Source organism: Lissotriton helveticus, chromosome 4_1 (genome assembly GCF_964261635.1).
Source record: "Lissotriton helveticus chromosome 4_1, aLisHel1.1, whole genome shotgun sequence".
Lineage (NCBI taxonomy): Eukaryota > Metazoa > Chordata > Amphibia > Caudata > Salamandridae > Lissotriton > Lissotriton helveticus.
The window spans coordinates 1799248416-1799271483 of record NC_136063.1 but is presented as its reverse complement, the minus strand read 5'-3'; positions in this window follow the sequence as shown (position 1 = coordinate 1799271483).

Here is a 23068-nt window from a genome sequence, read left to right as displayed (position 1 = left end):
GATGTCCCTCAGCCACTTTTAGGATGCGTTCCTGCGCAGGATCGCCCTCCCTTGCGCCGGAACGCCCCCTGATGGCGCAGGGATTTACAACGTGATGCATCTCCCATATGCGTCACGTTGTAATATACGCCGCACCATGGCGCCTCTTTTGTTCTACCGCTGCGTCACAAAAGTCACGCAACAATGGAGCAAAAGAGCCGCAAGGGGCTTCTAAATCAGCCCCTACAGACTCAAGTCCAGTCCTTCCTTTGTACACATGGCGATAAGAAGAAATAGTGGTGGTGGATTGATAGTTTGAGTATTTTAATGACTGGTTAATGTAGTAGGAAACTTTTTAGTGTTGTCGCTGATCTGCAATCACAATGGACTTTGTCTGTCACTTTGCGTGCTGCGGACTGCTGCCTGCCAGTCCTAGGCGAACCTTTTTAGTAGTTTGTTTAGTGAGTTACATAAGAACTTTCCAAGTCGACGGTCCGCAAATCAAGCAATACTAATAACGTAGTAGACCACATGAGATCGGTCAATATATCCCGTGGAATAGTTGTGTATTTGCTATTTCGCCAAAATATTTTGTTATTGTTCTTTTGAAATGTTTGATTTGGTTGACAAATATCATCCATGTTTTCTGGTCCTTCTTTCTTTCATGTTGTACATCAGCTCCCCCCAGGGGCAAGAGGGCATTGGAGGAGGCTGCTGCTGTACAGGATCAGTCAGGCGAGGGCTCCTTTGCTGGCCCCGGTAAGTTTTAATTTTAATATAGCGTACCTATTTTTTCCTAGCGTTCCTCATTCGATTTTTTCTAAATCGTCTTTGATCTTCTTGTAGACTGTGCCTCGACTATGACTCCCTGTGGTATTACTAGATTATTCTTATTAGTCTGTCTGTGTAGCTAACTGAGATTGCACATTTGGCAATTCCATTGGACTCCCATTCTAGTCAGCAATAGCTCTATGCACTGAGCCTTCCCTGGAAAAAAGGACATGTTTACTTTAGATTAGACAGTCACAAATGATTACATTGTTTTCTGTATTTTTTCACATTTCTTTATTCCTAGACCAAATATTATATAGTAGTGAGTGGTGTATTCTAACATTCTTAAATGTACTTTGTAGGTGGAACATCTGGTGGCGGGGCCAGCGCGGAGGTGGTGGTGCTGGATGAAGAGAACACTTCTGGGGAGGAGGCGGTGCAAGTGCCGGACGACACTAATGTGCCTATGAGGGTTGACACGGTGGTGGCGGGCAGAGGTAAGCTATATAATCCTTACTTATTGAGATTGAAGACTGCAGAGTGTGCTTTCTGCAAGGGTGTATTATAAATCAACCAGGTAGTAGCCTCCTCTAAATGTACTTCGACTTAGCTGTGAAGTTTTTGGCGAGAAGAATCCCAATCAGATCTGAGATGAACTTGATGGATGGGATGAACGAAAAGCGAAAGAAGGGTGTAAGTAAGTGTGGAAGGACGAGAAATTTAATGATGACGGGCAAAGAAGAATGATATGTGTTTGCTTGGTCCCCGAGGTGGCTGGGAAGGAAAGAATATGGTATGGTGCATGGCTGGGTGAATGATGAAGCAGGGATGGGTGGAAGGAGAACAGCCTGGGTGGGTGAAACAGAAACTGTATGTGTGCATATACTTTGAATGGATGGATGCCTGGATCATGGTACTATCTGACTGATAGATAGCATATGTGTATCTAGAGAGAGTAGACGGTCACTGGATGAACTAAGTGTTATTTTGAAGAGCATGTAACACCGCACCCGCACGTCCGTTCCAGTGTAGGAAAGGCAAGGAAAAGAAGTTGTCATTTTGTCCTAATACTACCATGAATAGTAGCAGTAGTTTGTATTGCAACTGCAAGCACAGCATATATCCGGTTATTATGGTGGAGACTCCCTACCTCTCCTAATAAGTTTAGTTTAGTAGTAGTACGTCATTCATGTGTGGGTGTATCACTGTTCACTCAATAAAAAGCAAAGCACCTAAAGTCATCCCATATGTAATCAAATACATCCCATGTGAAGTGATAGATAATCAGATTATTTAGCTTCTTCATTTTCCTTTTCTAGTACTCATTTGCACTGTAGGGTGAAAGTTAAATTAATTAAGCAGTAGCCCTTTTAACAGAGTATTCTCAGTGCCACCCGTAATAGAAAAGTAAGAGCTTCACCACCTACATGTACTGAACCGGTACAGTAACGCAAGTCTGTCTCACTCATCATGGTGTGCGTCTGTTTTTCTCGGGTGCAAGTTCACTGCGCTGGCATTATGCCGGCTTGCATAAGATAACGTACCAATTTCCTAAACAAGAGACAAGAAGAAGAATAAGACTGGTGTACTGTCATAGTCGACTGCAATGGAAGTCCATAATGCTCGTAGAATTTGTTCCTTAACCCCTTCGGGGCTGATGACGAGCTGGGCTCGTCATGGCGTAGCCTCCTCGCACGCTCATGACGAGCCCAGCTCGTCATGAGCCCCACCCTCGGGGGAAGCGCCAGCGCTCCCCCCGAGTCTGCCCGATTTTGTTCGTTTCTTCGGGGATGGCAGGGGAAGACCTTCCCCTGCCTCCCCCCGCCCTCCCCGCCCGCGTCATCAATGACGTCAGCGCGCGAGGCGCGCTGACGTCACCGGAGGCTCCTTTTGTTTACAGACGCGCAGGGAAGCCATTTGCTTCCTGCGCGTCTTCGGCAAAAGAGGTTTGTTTCGTGGCTGGGGCGGGGGGGATTGTTTTCAAACTTGCATCGAGGGAAAGGAAAGGCTTTTCCTTTCCCTCGATGGCACTTTAGAGGTTTCCTGCTGCACGATCGTGCGATCGTGCAGCAGGAATGTTAGGGATTTTTTTTTTTTTGTGTTTCGTGATCAATTTCTTAGTTCGGGGAGCGGCCCCTTGGGGAAGTGTCGCTCCGCTTGTTGGGGGAACATTATCTATGAAGTCTTCTCTTGGCTGCAATGTTGTTGAAAGGCCGTTTTTTCTACAAAAATGCTGATGGGGGTCATTTATAAAGTAAAATGATAGTGCTCATTGTAATGAAGGATGCAAGTGCCTCTGTCCTTCATTACTTATACTGATGTGTGTTTCTGAAGTGGCTAAAAAACACACCTGTGCTGCCTAGGCAAAGCTCACTCGTGTTTTTGGCCTGATGAATGTTTTTTTTTGTGTGCTGCTTTTCAAACACAAGCTTTGTCTCCAGTGACCATGTGTGTGTTACTATGCCATGTGCGAAGGGGTCCCTTAAGTGAGCTGTCCATCATAGTGGGAAGCTCACAAATGTTTTTGGGCTGTTGATTGTTACCTGAATTTGTGCTGCAACTCTAGCGCCATCTTTGTCTCCATTGACCATGTGTGCGTTACTATGCAACTGCACAAATGTGCGCAGGGGTCCCTTGAGTGAGCTGTCCATCATAGTGGGAAGCTCACAAATGTTTTTGTGTTGATGATTGTTTTCCTGAGTTTGTGCCGCAACTCGAGCGCCATCTTTGTCTCCAGTGTCCATGTGTGCGTTACTATGCAATTGCACAGATGTGCGCAGGGGTCCCTTGTGTGAGCTGTCCATCATAGTGCTTGGGGTATGCACGAAACATGTCGACGATAGGAGTTGATAGGTACATCTGGACACATTACGTTTAGGGCAGCCTATCTTTCCACCCCGTTTATTACCACCTAGAGGCAAGAATAAAGTTTATTGTAAACCTACTGGGCAGGTATTTCACACATCACATAGTCCACTCCTCAAATACACATGCACCACACATAGTCTAATAAAGTGCTCCTACGTAACTTTCGGAAGTCGCAGCACGCCCCAGCCCGTAGAGGACTGGGATGGCCCCAATGATGAAGCATGTCACCGTGGGGCAACCCTGGTGAGTGAGGGGACACCTAAAAGAGGAGCATTTCTCCCCTTTTTTGTACACAATACCATATTTTCACAATCGACCCCAGTGTGTGTTGGTTGTTATCTGAATAAACTAGCAAGGCTCTTAGGTATCTGGAAACAGAGACCATTTGTTCATCATAGTGGGAAGTTCACAAATGTTTTTGGGCTGATGATTGCTTTCCTGAGTTTGTGCTGCAACTCGAGCCCCATCTTTGTCTCCAGTGTCCATGTGTGCGTTACTATGCAATTGCACAGATGTGCGCAGGGGTCCCTTGTGTGAGCTGTGAATCATAGTGGGAAGGTCACAAATGTTTTTGGGCTGATGAATGTTTTCCTGAATTTGTGCTGCAACTCGAGCGCTTGCTTTGTCTCCAGTGTCCGTGTGTGTTACTATGCCATCGCACCAATGTGTGCACAGGTCCCTTGAGTGAGCTGTCCATCATAGTGGGTAAATTTAGGAAAGATGGTGCACTCCGCTAGTTGGTGGGCGTTGCCAAACGGGGATCTTCTGTGTGAGTTCACATGCCTCTTATGTGTATAAATGGTCAGAGACTGTTGAGAGCAGCAGATGGGGAGAAAGAAGCTCCTGGTCATAGGAACTGTTTTAGGATTGCGCTTGTGAAAATCAAGGATGCAAGTGCCTCTGTCCAGCATCGCAGTTAACCACAGTAATTCTGTTGTCCCCCTCCCCATGAGAATCCCTGATGACGTCAGCGCGCACAGCACGCGCCAACATCTTCAGGGATTCCCAGGCGGTCGGGAAGCCATTTGCTTCCTGCGCCTGGAGGTGTTAGGTTGGTTTTGAGATATTTGGGGGGGTTTGCAAAGAGGCATCAGGGGAGAGGTAAGTGATTTTCCTCTCTTCTGATGTCTCTTTGCAGGGCATTTCTGGCTCACGGTCGCGCACAGCATTGCGATTGTGCGGTGGAAATGCCCCCACTAGCACCAGGGATTTTATTTTAGATTGTAGGAAGTGACCCATTGGGCAAGGGTCGCTTTCCGGTGGGTCGGATTTTAAATTTAGATTTTCTGGCCTCCCCCCCGGTGGGCAAATCAACCCGTACTTTTGTCCGTTTTGCCCTTTTTGATGGCCCATCTGTGTGGATGTGATTTTGGGGGTAAATTTGTGTATTGTTTATTCATTTGTTATGTTGTTTGTGAAATGTAGTATTAAATTATTTTTTTTCTTCTTTGTTTTTGATCCAGGCTTTTGCTGTTTGTATTGGTGTAGGTTGTGGTTCGGTTAATGCTGGTTTTGCAGCTTGTGTAGTTGCATGTGCTTGGTAAGTAAATGTTTTTTGTACTATGTTTCCTAGATAAATGTGTTGTTATGAAAAGTGAAGTTATTGCTGTTTGTGTGGCTTTGTGTTTCTTGATTGTTAACTTTTTTTTTTGTATTGCTGCTTGATGTGTACTTTGTCTAATCTATACTTTTTTTTTTCTTTCCAGTGGGATTTCCTTTCTTTTTGCTGTGTTTCAGCAGAGTAGGTGCTGGTGAGTCTTCTTATATTTGGTTAGATTTGAATTGTTTTTGAGTGTATTGATTTTTGTGTGAAGACTCTACCTTGTTTACTTCTTCCTTTGCACAGTGTAGGTTGTTGTTCACTTGTGTGTGTAGTCTTCTTGATTTGTAAGGATAATGGCTGCTCGCAGGATTACTGCTAAGCAGGTTGTTAGTTTGCTTTGTGAGTCTTCCTCTGACCATGGTCCAGACACTGACTCCGATTCGGAGCATGAGGTAGGTGCAGAAGATTCAGGCAGTGAATTTTCTCTTCGCATGGTATCATCGGATGATGATTCTTCTTCTAGTGCTGATGAAGTGCCTGTGGTAGAGAGGGACATTGATGTGCCGGTAGAGAGGCAAGAGCCATGTGAGCGGCAGCCTAGGTCCTCAAGGTTTCCCTTTTTTTCTCGTCAGGAACAGGCAAGTGTGGTAAAGGCTGCGCCCAAAAGGTTTCACATTGCTGTGGTGCGCCAAAGGTTATCTGGTGCTGCTAGTCTTCCTGTTGTAGAGCAGCATGAGGCATCTGGTGCTGCTAGTCTTTCTGTTGTTGTTGAGCAGCAAGTGGCATCTGGGGATGCGAGTTCTTCTGTTGATGTTGAGATGCAAGAGGCAGCTGGGGATGTGAGTTCTCCTGTTGGTGAAGAGATGCAAAATGTATCTGGGGATGCTAGTATTCCTGTTGGTGTAGTGAGGCAAGAGGCATCTGGGGATGCTAGTGTTCCCGTTGATGTAGTGCAGCAAGAGGCATCTGGCCTGCAGGCTAGGGTGGCTTCTTCTCCTCATGTTAGTGATGACGTCTGGGTTGCCCCTGGCATGGTGCAGCCGGAATTGCCAGACTTCACTGGCGTTCCAGGGTGTAGAGTGAATACTGACAATTTTTTGCCAATTCAATTTTTTCAGTTGTTTTTTGACGATGAGTTTTTGCATGAGATTGTGGAGCAAACTAATTTGTATGCAGAGCAGTATTTGAGGGACCACAGTGCCAGCCTTAAGCCCCATTCCAGAGCTACCCATTGGTCTCCCACATATGTTGAAGAGATGAAGAAGTTTTTGGGATTAACTTTTTTGATGGGCTTGCTAAGGAAGCCATCAATGTCTTCTTATTGGTCCACTAGTCCCTTGATGGCAACATCTATATTTCCAGCAGTTATGACTCGTGATCGATATATGCTTCTTCTTCGCATGATGCATTTTGTTGATAATGATTTAGCGTTGCCACGCGATCACCCTGATTGTGACCGTCTTTTTAAGATTCGGCCTGTCCTTGATCACTTTGTTGATCGTTTTCCTGAGATGTTTGCACCTGGAAGAGAAATAGCTGTGGACGAGTCTTTGGTATTGTTCAAGGGCCGCTTGGTTTTTAGGCAATACATTCCTAGTAAGAGGGCACGCTATGGCATCAAACTGTATATGCTGTGTGACAGTGAGACTGGATATGTTTATAATTTCAGGGTGTACACCGGTAAGGATTCCAGCATTAACACTTCTGCTTGTCCGTCCACTTTTGGAGTGACTGAGAAAATTGTGTGGGAACTAGGTAGACGATTATTTAACAAAGGCCACCATTTATATGTAGATAACTTCTACACTAGTGTGCGTTTGTTCAAGGAGTTGGCCAAAGTGGGCACTGTTGCATGTGGCACGATGCGCAGTAACCGGAAAGGTTTCCCAATAGAACTTGTTTGCAAAAGGCTTGTGCGGGGACAGTCTACTGCATTGCGATGTGGGAAGCTTCTAGCTGTGAAGTTTTCAGACAGGAGAGATGTTTACATGCTGACTACTATCCATGACGAAAGCACTGAAGCTCTGCCAGTTCGGGGTGAGACTGCTGAAGTGCGTAAACCTGTGTGCATTTTAGACTATAATAGGCACATGGGTGGTGTTGACAGAGTAGATCAGAGGTTGGAACCTTATGCTGCTCTTCGAAAGGCTTACGTTTGGTACAAGAAGTTGGCTATCCATCTTTTCCACTTGGCATCCTTTAATGCTTTTGTTGTTTTCCAGAAATCTTGTCCTGAGTCAAAGATGCCTTTTGTTAAGTTTCAGGAGACTATAATAGGCAGCCTTGTACTAGTGGAACAGGCAAGTGTGCCAAGATTTGGAGTGGTGGAGGAAGTGGCTAGACTGAAAGATCGCCACTTTCCAGAATACATTCCTCCCACAACTGCAAAAGACAATCCCACTAAAAGATGTAGAGTCTGTTGGCGAAGAGAAGTGCGGAGGGAGTCTCGTATGCACTGTCCTGACTGTCCTTCAAATCCTGGATTGTGTGTGCCAGCTTGTTTTAAATCGTACCACACACAAAAGAAGTTTTGGGAGTTTCATTGAGCTTGTAAGTGTACTGTCTGGTCTGTTTTCTGTAATATTTTTTTGTTTGCTTTTAGGTTTGCATTAGTGCAAAGCATTTAGGTTTTGAATTTGTGTTAGCAGATTTGTAGGTTTCTACATTTGATTTGTGGTATTTCTTTAAAAAATTCTAATTTCGATGGTGGTGTGTGCAGGATTGTGCTTGGATTGTTGGTGTGCGTGGACTGGCGCTTGGCTGGTGGTGTGCGTGGTCTGGTGCTTGGCTGGCATAGTGCATGGATTGGAGTTGTGCTGGGGGGGTGAGTGGATTTTTGCTTGGCTGGCGGAGTGCATGGTTAGGTGCTTGGCTGGTGGTGTGAGTGGATGGCGCTTGGCTGGTGGTGTGCATGGTCTGGTGCTTGGCTGGCATAGTGCATGGATTGGAGTTGTGCTGGGGGGGTGCGTGGATTTTTGCTTGGCTGGCGGAGTGCATGGTTAGGTGCTTGGCTGGTGGTGTGAGTGGATGGCGCTTGGCTGGTGGTGTGCGTGGTCTGGTGCTTGGCTGGCATAGTGCATGAATTTGAGTTGTGCTGGGGGGGTGCGTGGATTTTTGCTTGGCTGGCGGAGTGTATGGTTAGGTGCTTGGCTGGCGGTGTGAGTGGAGTGGTGCTTGGCTGGCGGTGTGTGTGGAGTGGTGCTTGGCTGGCGGCGTGTGTGGAGTGGTGCTTGGATGGTGTTGTGTTTGTGGAGTGGCGCTTGGCTGTTGGTGTGCGTGGAGTGATGCTTGGCTGGTGGTATGTGTGGAGTGGTAGTTGGCTGTCGGTGTGCGCTGAGTGGTGTTTGGCTGGCAGTGTGCATGGTCTGGTGCTTGGATGGTGGTGTGGGTGGACTGGCGCTCGGCAGGCGGTGTGTGAGTAGTTACTTTCTGTTGGTCAATACACACACTGCTAGTTGAGTGACACTCCACACAGTCCATCATTTTGTGTAGTTGCAGTGTCAGAAATGTGGGCGTGTGAAAGTGATGGGCCCTTGAATGGCGCTGTTTGCTGGTGTGAGTGTTGAAATGTGATGGGTCCGCGGCTGGCGGTGTAAATGTTTTGTATGTGTCACGCGTACGAAAGGTGTATGAATGGCCTGTAAAGAGGTTGGTGCCTTGACGTGGCTTTACAGCTCACGAGCTGCGAGTCAGTGGTTCAGTTTATCATACTTTCAATTATACGCAGTGTATTTCATTTTTGATGAAATTACTTGCGTATCCAATTGTATGTACTGAATCATCACTCACCCTCGTGCCAAATCCAACCAGTATGTGTGTGTGCTTGCGGATTAGATGGGTGTGCAGTAATAATTGTTTTTTTTCTCTTTCTGCAGTAGGGTGTACCTTGCCCCTTATTGTGATTGTTGTTATGTGTTGCTTTTCCATTCGGATGGTGTCAATGGTCTGGTTTGTATCAGGTATGAAAGGTGCGTGAATGGCCTGTAAAACGGTTGGTGCCTTGTCATGGCTTTACAGCTCACGAGTTGCGAGTCACTGGTTCAGTTTTTATGCTTTTATTTATTGACAGAGCATTTCATTTTTTTGAAATATCTTGTTAATAAAATTTTATGTACTGAACCATCACTCGCCCTCGTGCCAAATCCAACCTGTATGTGTGTGTCTTTGAGGAATAGATAGCCGTGCTTGAATGTTTGACTTTTGAGTAACTCTGTTAAGGTGTGGTATCCTTTTACTCGGGAGAACAAGGGGAGCGCAGGGTGGTAGGACTTTTTTGCCGGCACGGCGATCCCACGCCAAAATGTTTGGAAAAGTGCTATTTTTACCTATTTTTAAGGTTTGCAAGGAGTTCTGGGTAGGAAAACATTGGTGGACCCACACATGCCATACCTCCCTGGACTCTCCCGGGTGTCTAGTTTTCAGAACTGTTTGGGTTTGCTACTTTACAAAGAATACCACCCACCCCAGGCCAAAAACTCAGGTGCCTCCCCCCAAAAAATCAAAGTTATATTGCTTCAGGGTATTTTATATTCACCACTGTTAGATTTGGACCTTTTCCTGTTGCAGCCACTATGGCTACCCACGCAAGTGTGTGTGCCCAGTGACGCCACGCTTTCCCACACTGCAACGTGTGAAAAAATTGATTTTTTTCTGCTAAAATTGAGGTTTGCAAGGGATTCTGGGTAAAGGAACGTTGGCGGATCCACGCAAGCCATACCTCCTTGGAAGCGCCCGGGTGTCTACTTTTCAGAAATGTGTGGGTTTGGTAGGTTTCCATAGATGGCTGTCTCGCACGGGGCCAGAAACCCAGGTAACCCCTCTTGCAAAAGCTGGTGAATGTAACAATGGTGAAAATCTTAAGTCCACCAGCTTTTGCAAGAGGGGTTACCTGGGTTTTTGGCCCCGTGCGAGACAGCCATCTAGGGAAACCTACCAATCCCACACATTTCTGAAAAGTAGACACCCGGGGGCTTCCAAGGAGGTATGGCTTGCGTGGATCCTCCAACGTTCCTTTACCCAGAATCCCTTGCAAACCTCATTTTTTGCATGGAAAAAATCAGTTTTTTCACACGTTTTAGTGTGGGAAAGCGTGGCATCACTGGGCACACACAAATTACCTCCCACCCAGCGTTCCCCAAGGTCTCCCGATAAAAATGGTACCTCACTTGCGTGGGTAGGCATAGCGGCTGCTTTAGGAAAAGGCCCAATTCATACTGTGGAGAGGAAAACATTACCTTTAGCGAAATAATCTTATTTTTTGAGGGGGTCACCTGAGCTTTTGGCCCGGGGCTTGGCAGGCATCTTTGGAAATTACCAAACCCAAACAGTTCTGAGAACTAGACACCCGGGGGAGTCCAGGGTGGTATGGCATGCGTGGGTCCCCCAATGTTTTCCTACCCAGAAACCCCTGCAAACCTGAAATTTTGGTCAAAAAAACCACTTTTCCATACTTTTTTGGGTGGGATCTCGCTGCCGGAACAAATGTCCTACCACCCAGTGTTTCCCTTGTTCTCCCGAGTAAAATGATACCTCACTTGTGTGGGTGGGCCAAAGGCATGTGACTTAGGCTGGGGTGCTTAATTTGTAAAACGTAAATATGAGTAAAAACTACTTTTTTCAAAATTCATTTTTGGCGTGTTCTGCTTTGGGGCACCCACACAAGTGAGGTATCCTTTTACTCGGGAGAACAAGGGGAACACAGGGTGGTATGACTTTTTTGCCGGCCCGGTGATCCCACGCCAAAAAGTTTGGAAAAGTGCAATCTTTACCTAATTTTAAGGTTTGCAGAGAGTTCTGGGTAGGAAAACATTGGGGGACCCATGCATGCCATACCTCCCTGGACTCCCCTGGGTGTCTAGTTTTCAGAACTGTTTGGGTTTGCTACTTTGCAAAGAATACCACCGAGCCCCGGGCCACAAACTCAGATGCCCCCCCCCAAAATCAAGGTTGTTTTGCAATAAGGTATTGTAAATTCACCACCGTACGATTTGAACCGTTTCCTGTTGCAGCCACTATGTCTACCCACGCAAGTGAGGTACCGTTTTTATCGGGAGACCTGGGGGAACGCTGGGTGGGAGGTAATTTGTGTGAGCCCAGTGATGCCACGCTTTCCCAGACTACAATGTGTGAAAAAATAGATTTTTTTCTGCTAAAATTGAGGTTTGCAAGGGATTCTGGGTAAAGGAACGTTGGCGGATCCACGCAAGCCATACCTCCTTGGAAGCCCCCGGGTGTCTACTTTTCAGAAATGTGTGGGATTGGTAGGTTTCCCTAGATGGCTGTCTCGCACGGGGCCAAAAACCCAGGTAACCCCTCTTGCAAAAGCTGGTGAATGTAACAATGGTGAAAATCTTAAGTCCACCAGCTTTTGCAATAGGGGTTACCTGGGTTTTTGGCCCCGTGCGAGACAGCCATCTAGGGAAACCTACCAATCCCACACATTTCTGAAAAGTAGACACCCGGGGGCTTCCAAGGAGGTATGGCTTGCGTGGATCCTCCAACGTTCCTTTACCCAGAATCCCTTGCAAACCTCATTTTTTGCATGGAAAAAATCAGTTTTTTCACACGTTTTAGTGTGGGAAAGCGTGGCATCACTGGGCACACACAAATTACCTCCCACCCAGCGTTCCCCAAGGTCTCCCGATAAAAATGGTACCTCACTTGCGTGGGTAGGCATAGCGGCTGCTTTAGGAAAAGGCCCAATTCATACTGTGGAGAGGAAAACATTACCTTTAGCCAAATAATCTTATTTTTTGAGGGGGTCACCTGAGCTTTTGGCCCGGGGCTTGGCAGGCATCTTTGGAAATTACCAAACCCAAATAGTTCTGAGAACTAGACACCCGGGGGAGTCCAGGGTGGTATGGCATGCGTGGGTCCCCCAATGTTTTCCTACCCAGAAACCCCTGCAAACCTGAAATTTTGGTCAAAAAACCCACTTTTCCATACTTTTTTGGGTGGGATCTCGCTGCCGGAACAAATGTCCTACCACCCAGTGTTTCCCTTGTTCTCCCGAGTAAAATGATACCTCACTTGTGTGGGTGGGCCAAAGGCATGTGACTTAGGCTGGGGTGCTTAATTTGTAAAACGTAAATATGAGTAAAAACTACTTTTTTCAAAATTCATTTTTGGCGTGTTCTGCTTTGGGGCACCCACACAAGTGAGGTATCCTTTTACTCGGGAGAACAAGGGGAACGCAGGGTGGTATGACTTTTTTGCCGGCCCGGTGATCCCACGCCAATAAGTTTGGAAAAGTGCAATTTTTACCTAATTTTAAGGTTTGCAGAGAGTTCTGGGTAGGAAAACATTGGGGGACCCATGCATGCCATACCTCCCTGGACTCCCCTGGGTGTCTAGTTTTCAGAACTGTTTGGGTTTGCTACTTTGCAAAGAATACCACCGAGCCCCGGGCCACAAACTCAGATGCCCCCCCCAAAATCAAGGTTGTTTTGCAATAAGGTATTGTAAATTCACCACCGTACGATTTGAACCGTTTCCTGTTGCAGCCACTATGTCTACCCACGCAAGTGAGGTACCGTTTTTATCGGGAGACCTGGGGGAACGCTGGGTGGGAGGTAATTTGTGTGAGCCCAGTGATGCCACGCTTTCCCAGACTACAATGTGTGAAAAAATAGATTTTTTTCTGCTAAAATTGAGGTTTGCAAGGGATTCTGGGTAAAGGAACGTTGGCGGATCCACGCAAGCCATACCTCCTTGGAAGCGCCCGGGTGTCTACTTTTCAGAAATGTGTGGGTTTGGTAGGTTTCCATAGATGGCTGTCTCGCACGGGGCCAGAAACCCAGGTAACCCCTCTTGCAAAAGCTGGTGAATGTAACAATGGTGAAAATCTTAAGTCCACCAGCTTTTGCAAGAGGGGTTACCTGGGTTTTTGGCCCTGTGCGAGACAGCCATCTAGGGAAACCTACCAATCCCACACATTTCTGAAAAGTAGACACCCGGGGGCTTCCAAGGAGGTATGGCTTGCGTGGATCCTCCAACGTTCCTTTACCCAGAATCCCTTGCAAACCTCATTTTTTGCATGGAAAAAAATCCGTTTTTTCACACGTTTTAGTGTGGGAAAGCGTGGCATCACTGGGCACACACAAATTACCTCCCACCCAGCGTTCCCCAAGGTCTCCCGATAAAAATGGTACCTCACTTGCGTGGGTAGGCATAGCGGCTGCTTTAGGAAAAGGCCCAATTCATACTGTGGAGACGAAAACATTACCTTTAGCCAAATAATCTTATTTTTTGAGGGGGTCACCTGAGCTTTTGGCCCGGGGCTTGGCAGGCATCTTTGAAAACTACCAAACCCAAACAGTTTTGAGAACTAGACATCCGGGGGAGTCCAGGGTGGTATGGCATGCGTGGGTCCCCCAATGTTTTCCTACCCAGAAACCCCTGCAAACCTGAAATTTTGGTCAAAAAACCCACTTTCCCATATTTTTTTGGGTGGGATCTCGCTGCCGGAACAAATGTCCTACCACCCAGTGTTTCCCTTGTTCTCCCGAGTAAAATGATACCTCACTTGTGTGGGTGGGCCAAAGGCATGTGACTTAGGCTGGGGTGCTTAATTTGTAAAACGTAAATATGAGTAAAAACTACTTTTTTCAAAATTCATTTTTGGCGTGTTCTGCTTTGGGGCACCCACACAAGTGAGGTATCCTTTTACTCGGGAGAACAAGGGGAACGCAGGGTGGTATGACTTTTTTGCCGGCCCGGCGATCCCATGCCAAAAAGTTTGGAAAAGTGCAATTTTTACCTAATTTTAAGGTTTGCAGAGAGTTCTGGGTAGGAAAACATTGGGGGACCCATGCATGCCATACCTCCCTGGACTCCCCCGGGTGTCTAGTTTTCAGAACTGTTTGGGTTTGCTACTTTGCAAAGAATACCACCGAGCCCTGCGCCACAAACTCAGATGCCCCCCCCCCAAAATCAAGGTAGTTTTGCAATAAGGTAATGTAAATTCACCACCGTACGATTTGAACCGTTTCCTGTTGCAGCCACTATGTCTACCCACGCAAGTGAGGTACCGTTTTTATCGGGAGACCTGGGGGAACGCTGGGTGGGTGGAAATTTGTTGATCCACGCAGATTCCAGAACTTTGCACCACAGAAATGTGAGGAAAATGTGTTTTTTTGGTCACATTTTTATGTTTTCAAGGGATTCTGGGTAACAAAACCTGGGGGTAGGCAGGCGAGCCACCCCATCCTGAATTGCCCTGGGTGTCTAGTTTTCAAAAATGTATAGGTTTGCTAGGTTTCCCTAGGTGCTGGCAGAGCTACGGCGCAAAAACAAAAGGTAGTCTTTTTGTCCGAATCGTGCTAAATTTCCCTGGGAAATTGAGGTGCGACCATGCTGCGTTTTGCGCTGTTTCATGTCGCAGCCACTATGCCTACCCACGCAAGTGAGGTACCATTTTTTTCGGGATACCTGGGGGCACGCTGGGTGGGTGGAAATTTGTTGATCCACGCAGATTCCAGAACTTTCCACCACAGAAATGTGAGGAAAATGTGTTTTTTTGGTCAAATTTTTATGTTTGCAAGGGATTCTGGGTAACAAAACCTGGGGGTGGGCAGACGAGTCACCCCATCCTGAATTGCCCTGTGTGTCTAGTTTTCAAAAATGTATAGGTTTGCTAGGTTTCCCTAGGTGCTGGCAGAGCTACGGCGCAAAAACAAAAGGTAGTCTTTTTGTCCGAATTGTGCTAAATTTCACTGGGAAATTGAGGTGCGACCATGCAGCGTTTTGCGCTGTTTCATGTCGCAGCCACTATGCCTACCCACGCAAGTGAGGTACCATTTTTTTCGGGAGACCTGGGGGCACGCTGGGTGGGTGGAAATTTGTTGATCCACGCAGATTCCAGAACTTTCCACCACAGAAATGTGAGGAAAATGTGTTTTTTTGATCAAATTTTTATGTTTGCAAGGGATTCTGGGTAACAAAACCTGGGGGTGGGCAGACGAGTCACCCCATCCTGAATTGCCCTGGGTGTCTAGTTTTCAAAAATGTATAGGTTTGCTAGGTTTCCCTAGGTGCTGGCAGAGCTACGGCGCAAAAACAAAAGGTAGTCTTTTTGTCCGAATCGTGCTAAATTTCACTGGGAAATTGAGGTGCGACCATGCTGCGTTTTGCGCTGTTTCATGTCGCAGCCACTATGCCTACCCACGCAAGTGAGGTACCATTTTTTTCGGGAGACCTGGGGGCACGCTGGGTGGGTGGAAATTTGTTGATCCACGCAGATTCCAGAACTGTCCACCACAGAAATGTGAGGAAAATGTGTTTTTTTGGTCAAATTTTTATGTTTGCAAGGGATTTTGGGTAACAAAACCTGGGGGTGGGCAGACGAGTCACCCCATACTGATTTGCCCTGGGTGTCTAGTTTTCAAAAATGTATAGGTTTGCTAGGTTTCCCTAGGTGCTGGCAGAGCTACGGCGCAAAAACAAAAGGTAGTCTTTTTGTCCGAATCGTGCTAAATTTCACTGGGAAATTGAGGTGCGACCATGCTGCGGTTTGCGCTGTTTCATGTCGCAGCCACTATGCCTACCCACGCAAGTGAGGTACCATTTTTTTTGGGATACCTGGGGGCACGCTGGGTGGGTGGAAATTTGTTGATCCACGCAGATTCCAGAACTTTCCACCACAGAAATGTGAGGAAAATGTGTTTTTTTGGTCAAATTATTATGTTTGCAAGGGATTCTGGGTAACAAAACCTGGGGGTGGGCAGACGAGTCACCCCATCCTGAATTGCCCTGGGTGTCTAGTTTTTCAAAATGTATAGGTTTGCTAGGTTTCCCTAGGTGCTGGCAGAGCTACGGCGCAAAAACAAAAGGTAGTCTTTTTGTCCGAATCGTGCTAAATTTCACTGGGAAATTGAGGTGCGACCATGCTGCGTTTTGCGCTGTTTCATGTCGCAGCCACTATGCCTACCCACGCAAGTGAGGTACCATTTTTTTCGGGAGACCTGGGGGCACGCTGGGTGGGTGGAAATTTGTTGATCCACGCAGATTCCAGAACTTTCCACCACAGAAATGTGAGGAAAATGTGTTTTTTTGGTCAAATTTTTATGTTTGCAAGGGATTCTGGGTAACAAAACCTGGGGGTGGGCAGACGAGTCACCCCATCCTGAATTGCCCTGGGTGTCTAGTTTTCAAAAATGTATAGGTTTGCTAGGTTTCCCTAGGTGCTGGCAGAGCTACGGCGCAAAAACAAAAGGTAGTCTTTTTGTCCGAATCGTGCTAAATTTCACTGGGAAATTGAGGTGCGACCATGCTGCGTTTTGCGCTGTTTCATGTCGCAGCCACTATGCCTACCCACGCAAGTGAGGTACCATTTTTTTCGGGATACCTGGGGGCACGCTGGGTGGGTGGAAATTTGTTGATCCACGCAGATTCCAGAACTTTCCACCACAGAAATGTGAGGAAAATGTGTTTTTTTGGTCAAATTTTTATGTTTGCAAGGGATTCTGGGTAACAAAACCTGGGGGTGGGCAGACGAGTCACCCCATCCTGAATTGCCCAGGGTGTCTAGTTTTCAAAAATGTATAGGTTTGCTAGGTTTCCCTGAGTGCTGGCAGAGCTACGGCGCAAAAACAAAAGGTAGTCTTTTTGTCCGAATTGTGCTAAATTTCACTGGGAAATTGAGGTGCGACCATGCTGCGTTTTGCGCTGTTTCATGTCGCAGCCACTATGCCTACCCACGCAAGTGAGGTACCATTATTTTCGGGAGACCTGGGGGCACGCTGGGTGGGTGGAAATTTGTTGATCCACGCAGATTCCAGAACTTTCCACCACAGAAATGTGAGGAAAATGTGTTTTTTTGGTCAAATTTTTATGTTTGCAAGGGATTCTGGGTAACAAAACCTGGGGGTGGGCAGACGAGTCACCCCATCCTGAATTGCCCTGGGTGTCTAGTTTTTAAAAATGTATAGGTTTGCTAGGTTTCCCTAGGTGCTGGCAGAGCTACGGCGCAAAAACAAAAGGTAGTCTTTTTGTCCGAATCGTGCTAAATTTCACTGGGAAATTGAGGTGCGACCATGCTGCGTTTTGCGCTGTTTCATGTCGCAGCCACTATGCCTACCCACGCAAGTGAGGTACCATTTTTTTCGGGAGACCTGGGGGCACGCTGGGTGGGTGGAAATTTGTTGATCCACCCAGATTCCAGAACTTTCCACCACAGAAATGTGAGGAAAATGTGTTTTTTTGGTCAAATTTTTATGTTTGCAAGGGATTCTGGGTAACAAAACCTGGGGGTGGGCAGACGAGTCACCCTATCCTGAATTGCCCTGGGTGTCTAGTTTTCAAAAATGTATAGGTTTGCTAGGTTTCCCTAGGTGCTGGCAGAGCTACGGCGCAAAAACAAAAGGTAGTCTTTTTGTCTGAATCGTGCTAAATTTCACTGGGAAATTGAGGTGCGACCATGCTGCGTTTTGCGCTGTTTCATGTCGCAGCAACTATGCCTACCCACGCAAGTGAGGTACCATTTTTTTCGGGATACCTGGGGGCACGCTGGGTGGGTGGAAATTTGTTGATCCACGCAGATTCCAGAACTTTCCACCACAGAAATGTGAGGAAAATTTGTTTTTTTGGTCAAATTTTTATGTTTGCAAGGGATTCTGGGTAACAAAACCTGGGGGTGGGCAGACGAGTCACCCCATCCTGAATTGCCCTGGGTGTCTAGTTTTCACAAATGTATAGGTTTGCTAGGTTTCCCTAGGTGCTGGCAGAGCTACGGCGCAAAAACAAAAGGTAGTCTTTTTGTCCGAATCGTGCTAAATTTCACTGGGAAATTGAGGTGCGACCATGCTGCGTTTTGCGCTGTTTCATGTCGCAGCCACTATGCCTACCCACGCAAGTGAGGTACCATTTTTTTTGGGAGACCTGGGGGCACGCTGGGTGGGTGGAAATTTGTTGATCCACGCAGATTCCAGAACTTTCCACCACAGAAATGTGAGGAAAATGTGTTTATTTTGTGAAAATCTTACCTTTGCAAGGGATTCTGGGTAACAAAGCCTGGTGGTAGGCAGTCGAGTCACCCCATCCTGAATTCCCCTGGGTGTCTACTTTTCAAAAATGTATAGGTTTGCTAGGTTTCCCTAGGTGCCGGCAGAGCTAGGGTGCAAAATCTACAGGTAGGCACTTTGCCAAAAAAGTGTCAATTTGTAACTGCTAAATTTAGGTGTGACCACGTTGCATTTTGCGCCGTTTCCTGTCGCAGGCACAAGGCCGACCCACACAAGTGAGGTACCGTTTTTATCAGGACACTTGGGGTAATTCAGATTTGTAAATCAACTGTTATTACCAATTGAGCTTTCATGCATTTCTCCCTTTGAATGAAAGACATTGTGTAAAAAAAAAATCTTTATGAAAAATGACCAATAATTCTCATGCTAGTATGAGTATTCCCAACTTTGAAAATGTGCAATTATATACTGTTTCTGAACTCTATAATTTGTACCCAATACAGAAATACATAGGTGTCTTTCATACAGATTATTCCATGTATACATTTTCCAAGACAAAGTGCACTATACCCAGTAAATGAAAAAATACCATTGCAAGTTGCTGCTCAGTTTTTGGATCTGGGTTCGTCGGGTTCTTGGTGAAACTACAAGTCCTATATATCCCCACAACCAGGAAGGTCTAACGGATGTAACGGTATATTGCTTTCCAAGAGCTGTCAAAATTAGAAAAAGTTATAGGTGAAAACGTTGAGACAAAAGGCTGTTTTTTTCAACAAAATTTCAAATATTCCAATATCTAACTGTTAGTTTCTATAACGAAACCTTCATGGATTTAGACAATTGACCCCTTTCTGAATTCAGAATTTTGTCTACTTTTCGAAAATGTAAAGCTTTCCAGGATCCATTATTGCTTTCAAACTCATTTCTACCATTAACTGGAAGGAGGTGGAAAGCTCTAAAAATAGCAAAAATAGGCTATGTCCCAGAAAAATGCCAAAACTGAGTGAAAAAATTCGGTTCTATGACAAAAGTCTGTCATTCCCTGAAAGCTGAGAAAATGGAGATTTCAGCCCCACAAACCCTTTTGTGATACCATTTTCAGGGAAACACCCAGAGGCTTTCATTTGCAGCCCGTTTTTCCCATTTTTCTGAAAAAAACAAAAAAATCACTATATTTTGGTTAGTTTCTGGGCCCCCTCCAAGGGAATCCACAAACCCTGGGCGCCTTTAGAATCCACATGATGTTGGAAGAAAATGACGCAAATTTGGCGTGGATACCTTATGTGGTCAAAAAGTTACAAGGGCCTAAGCGCGCACTACTCCAAAACGCCATAAAAAGCCTCAGCACAGGAGGGGAAAAGGCCTAGCAGCGAAGGGGTTAAACTCTCACTAATGTTAGAGCAAGGATGAAGAAGTGGGAGGTTAGATAGATACTGGCCTCAATAGTTATGTACTGTGCTTTCAAGTTGCTAGTTGTACTGTGACACAACTTTCTGCTCAATCATTTTGTGTTAATCTTAAGGAGCATTGGTTACAGACTATGTCTTTCTTTCTTCATATAGTTGCTCCTTCCAAATCCCAAAAACCAACAAGGAAGGAGCTGGCTCGAATGGCCCGGCAACGGAGGCTGGATGCCACTGTCGCCGAATATCGGCGGCTGCTGGCCCTGGAGGAGGAGGACACGCAGTCTACTGGTACATCCACTGGGACAGCTGCATCCTCCTCCGTGCCCCCACGGGCTGCCAGCCAGCGCAGTGCTCCAGCGGTACGGAGCCGGGCTACCAAAGCCAACCGCCACCGCCGAGCAGCAAAGACAGCAGCTACCCCCCACAGGAGTTGCAAGGCACGCCAGCGCCGCTTATGCCTCAGAGTGTCCTACCTGGAGCAGGAGGTCTTAACATATAAGAACTTGGTGGAGGGCCTATGCTCCGACCATGCCACCCTCCGCAAGGACTATGATGCCCTGGCCGCTAAAGTGAACAGCATCCTGCCGTAGTGTCCCTTGCCCCTTTTTTAGAGACTTTTGGGGGGTGGGAATTGGGACTTGGGTTGTTTTTGGGACTTTTGAAAGACAATCGTTGGGGTTAGGGAGGGTCTTGCGGGAGATTATTTTGTTAGGGCTACACAAATATACTTTTTGAAACTTTATCTGAGCATACCTGTTTTTTACTGCTTTTGAGTCTGGTGGGTGGGGGTTTAACAGTAAGTTTGTTTTCCTGAAACTTAAGTCTGTGTCATTTTCTTCCTTTAAGTGTAAATGGCTAAATGTTTTCAACACTAAGTGCCTCTCACAGAGTAAGTGATCCGCCCTTTCCCACCATGGATTTTCTTCAAATCACCTGCAACCAAAATTACACATTCCCACGAGTGCTCTAAGACCCCAGAACTCAGTTGCAAAAATCAAGAACACCCCGAAACACATGCAATCCTGCTGCTAGGGCTAACCCTAACGAACCCTAAGTTACAAAAAGTGCCAAAAGGCTTTTCCGCATGGATTTTGTCCAAACCAGTTTTATCCGGTATTAGACCTTCCCAGCAATGGACCCAGAGCCATCAACCCAGGCGGAAACAAGTAGAAGACCCCCAAACAACCAAAAAGCAAAAGTAGAAAAATGGGGACTTTGTCACTTTTGTGAAAATTTCCAAAATCACTCAGCGCGCGGTCTGCAGCTAGGCCCTAACTCCCCTCTGCCTCCAGGGATTTCCTTCAAACCTTTTGCTATCAAAACTATCCATACCCAGCAGTGCTCCTAGACCCCGAAACCCACCCACAAACACCAGGAAGCCCCCCAAACAGGCCCCCGAAAACGCTACATTGAGCAAAATGTCAGAAAATGCAAAAACGTTTCCCTCATGGATGTTGTCCAAACCAGTTTTATCCGGTATTAGACCTTCCCAACAATGGTCCCAGAGCCGTCAACCCAGGCGGAAACAAGTAGAAGACCCCAAACAGCCAAAAAGCAAAAGTACAAAAATGGGGACTTTGTCACTTTTGTGAAAATTTCCAAAATCACTCAGCGCGCGCTCTGCAGCTAGGCCCTAACTCCCCTCTGCCTCCATGGATTTCCTTCAAACCTCTTGCTATCAAAACTATCCATACCCAGCAGTGCTCCCAGACCCCAAAACCCACCCACAAACACCAGGAAGCCCCCCAAACAGGCCCCCGAATACGCTACATTGAGCGAAATGTCCCAAATGACATTAATGAAGGCTGGCACCTGCTTGTCTGCTCCCTTTCCTTTTTGTTGCAATAACAGGATGCAATGGCATACTTGTAACTATTCTGTGACTGTCAGAGCAGGGTCACACAATAGTTGCAAGTAGGCAACCGGATTCTGGAGGGCCCCTTCAGGAAGCACTACAGGTAAATGGTTACAAATGATGAGCTCGAACTTTTGCACCTGCTCGTTGGTTTTGCTTTTGCAAAACTCGTTTTTCGGTAATTTCGCCCTATTCGCGAGACGCGGCGTCGTGCGAAATCGACCGTGGAAGCCGCAAACTCGTGCGAGTTACCCCAAGGTTGAGTATGGGCGCCGCCATTTTTTTTGCGTGACGTATTTCCGTTTCCGCCCGCTATGTGTAATCTCGTGCAATGAGCGCCTTGCGAATGCAAGTTCGCACGAGTTCGCGAGAGAAATCGCATGCGAACTTACTTACACCAGCCGCCATCTTGTTTTTCATTCATTCCTATGTGTCTGGGCATGGTGTTTCTATCCTCTGTATATCTCTGCCATCCTTTGCTTGTTTTAATATTTTTTTGATCTATTTAACTTTTTTTCTATCCCTCTATTTTTCTAGGTCTATATTTTTGTGTTTAAGGCTACTTTTGTTTACTTTTCAACTACTTTTTTAAACTTTTATTTCCTTCTTCCCTACTCTTATTCTTTTTCATTTTGTCTCCTTACTGCTAACACCTGCCCAGAACATGGTGAAGACAGCTGTCAAGCTGCCCAAGACGGCCCCCGCAGCCCGTGCACGGCTCCCGTGTGGCCGTTTAAGGGCGGAAATGGTGGTGCCCAGGGAGATCTTCAGCCCTGAGGAGGTGGGCTCACTCGTTTTTTATGTGCAGCGCCGTCTCCCCAGGACCATCGCGGCAGGCGGCAGGATCGCTGCTGGTTATACCAACAGCCAGGAGCGACGGAAGCGGTGGGGGCAGGTGTGCCGGGCCCTTTTTGACATCACAGGGGTCCAGCGCACCTACAATCAAGTGACCCACCGCTGGACCGATATCCTGGACCGGGAGCGCGACCTGCTAGACCTGCTGGGAGTGGAGGTCCCCGGGCTTGGTGAGTAGTAGTAGCAATTTTTTCATCACTCACTACTCTGTTTTTTCTCCTGCTCTGTGTGACTGTGTTATATTGCAAATGTTTGCTTTAACGTTTTTACAAACAGCAATAATGCTGCTGATTACATTGATAGGAGAGGTAAATTAATATTTCAAAATCTTCTGTGCATTTCAGGTGCACTGTTCTCCTTCTCTGTGGCAGTGCCACTGCTTATTTGTTTTCTATTTTGTGTTCATTTAATTGGGCTGAGTAATGTATGAGTGTACTTTACAGAACTGCGTAATGCTAGACACAAAGGGGCAGATTTACAAGCCCCTTGCGCCACGTTTACGCTGGCTTACCTGACGCACAGCGACGCAAACGTGGCGAATCCATGTGAGTCATGTACAACGAGATGCATCTAAGGAGATGCGCCACGTTGAGGCCTGGGCCTGCGCCACAATGGGTGCGTTCCCACGCAGGGGGGGTGGGTGGGGGTGGGGGGTGGCGGTCAGGCAGCTGTGCGCCTCGCAAAAGTGCCTGCGTGAAATCTACAAGATTTAACGCAGGCACTTCCGCGACGCTGCTACGTCAATTCTTTATGCCTGCTTGCTTGAAGCAGGCGTAAGGACTGATGCGGTATGTTGAGTATTGGGCAGCCCTGAGCATTGCTATAGTTGCAT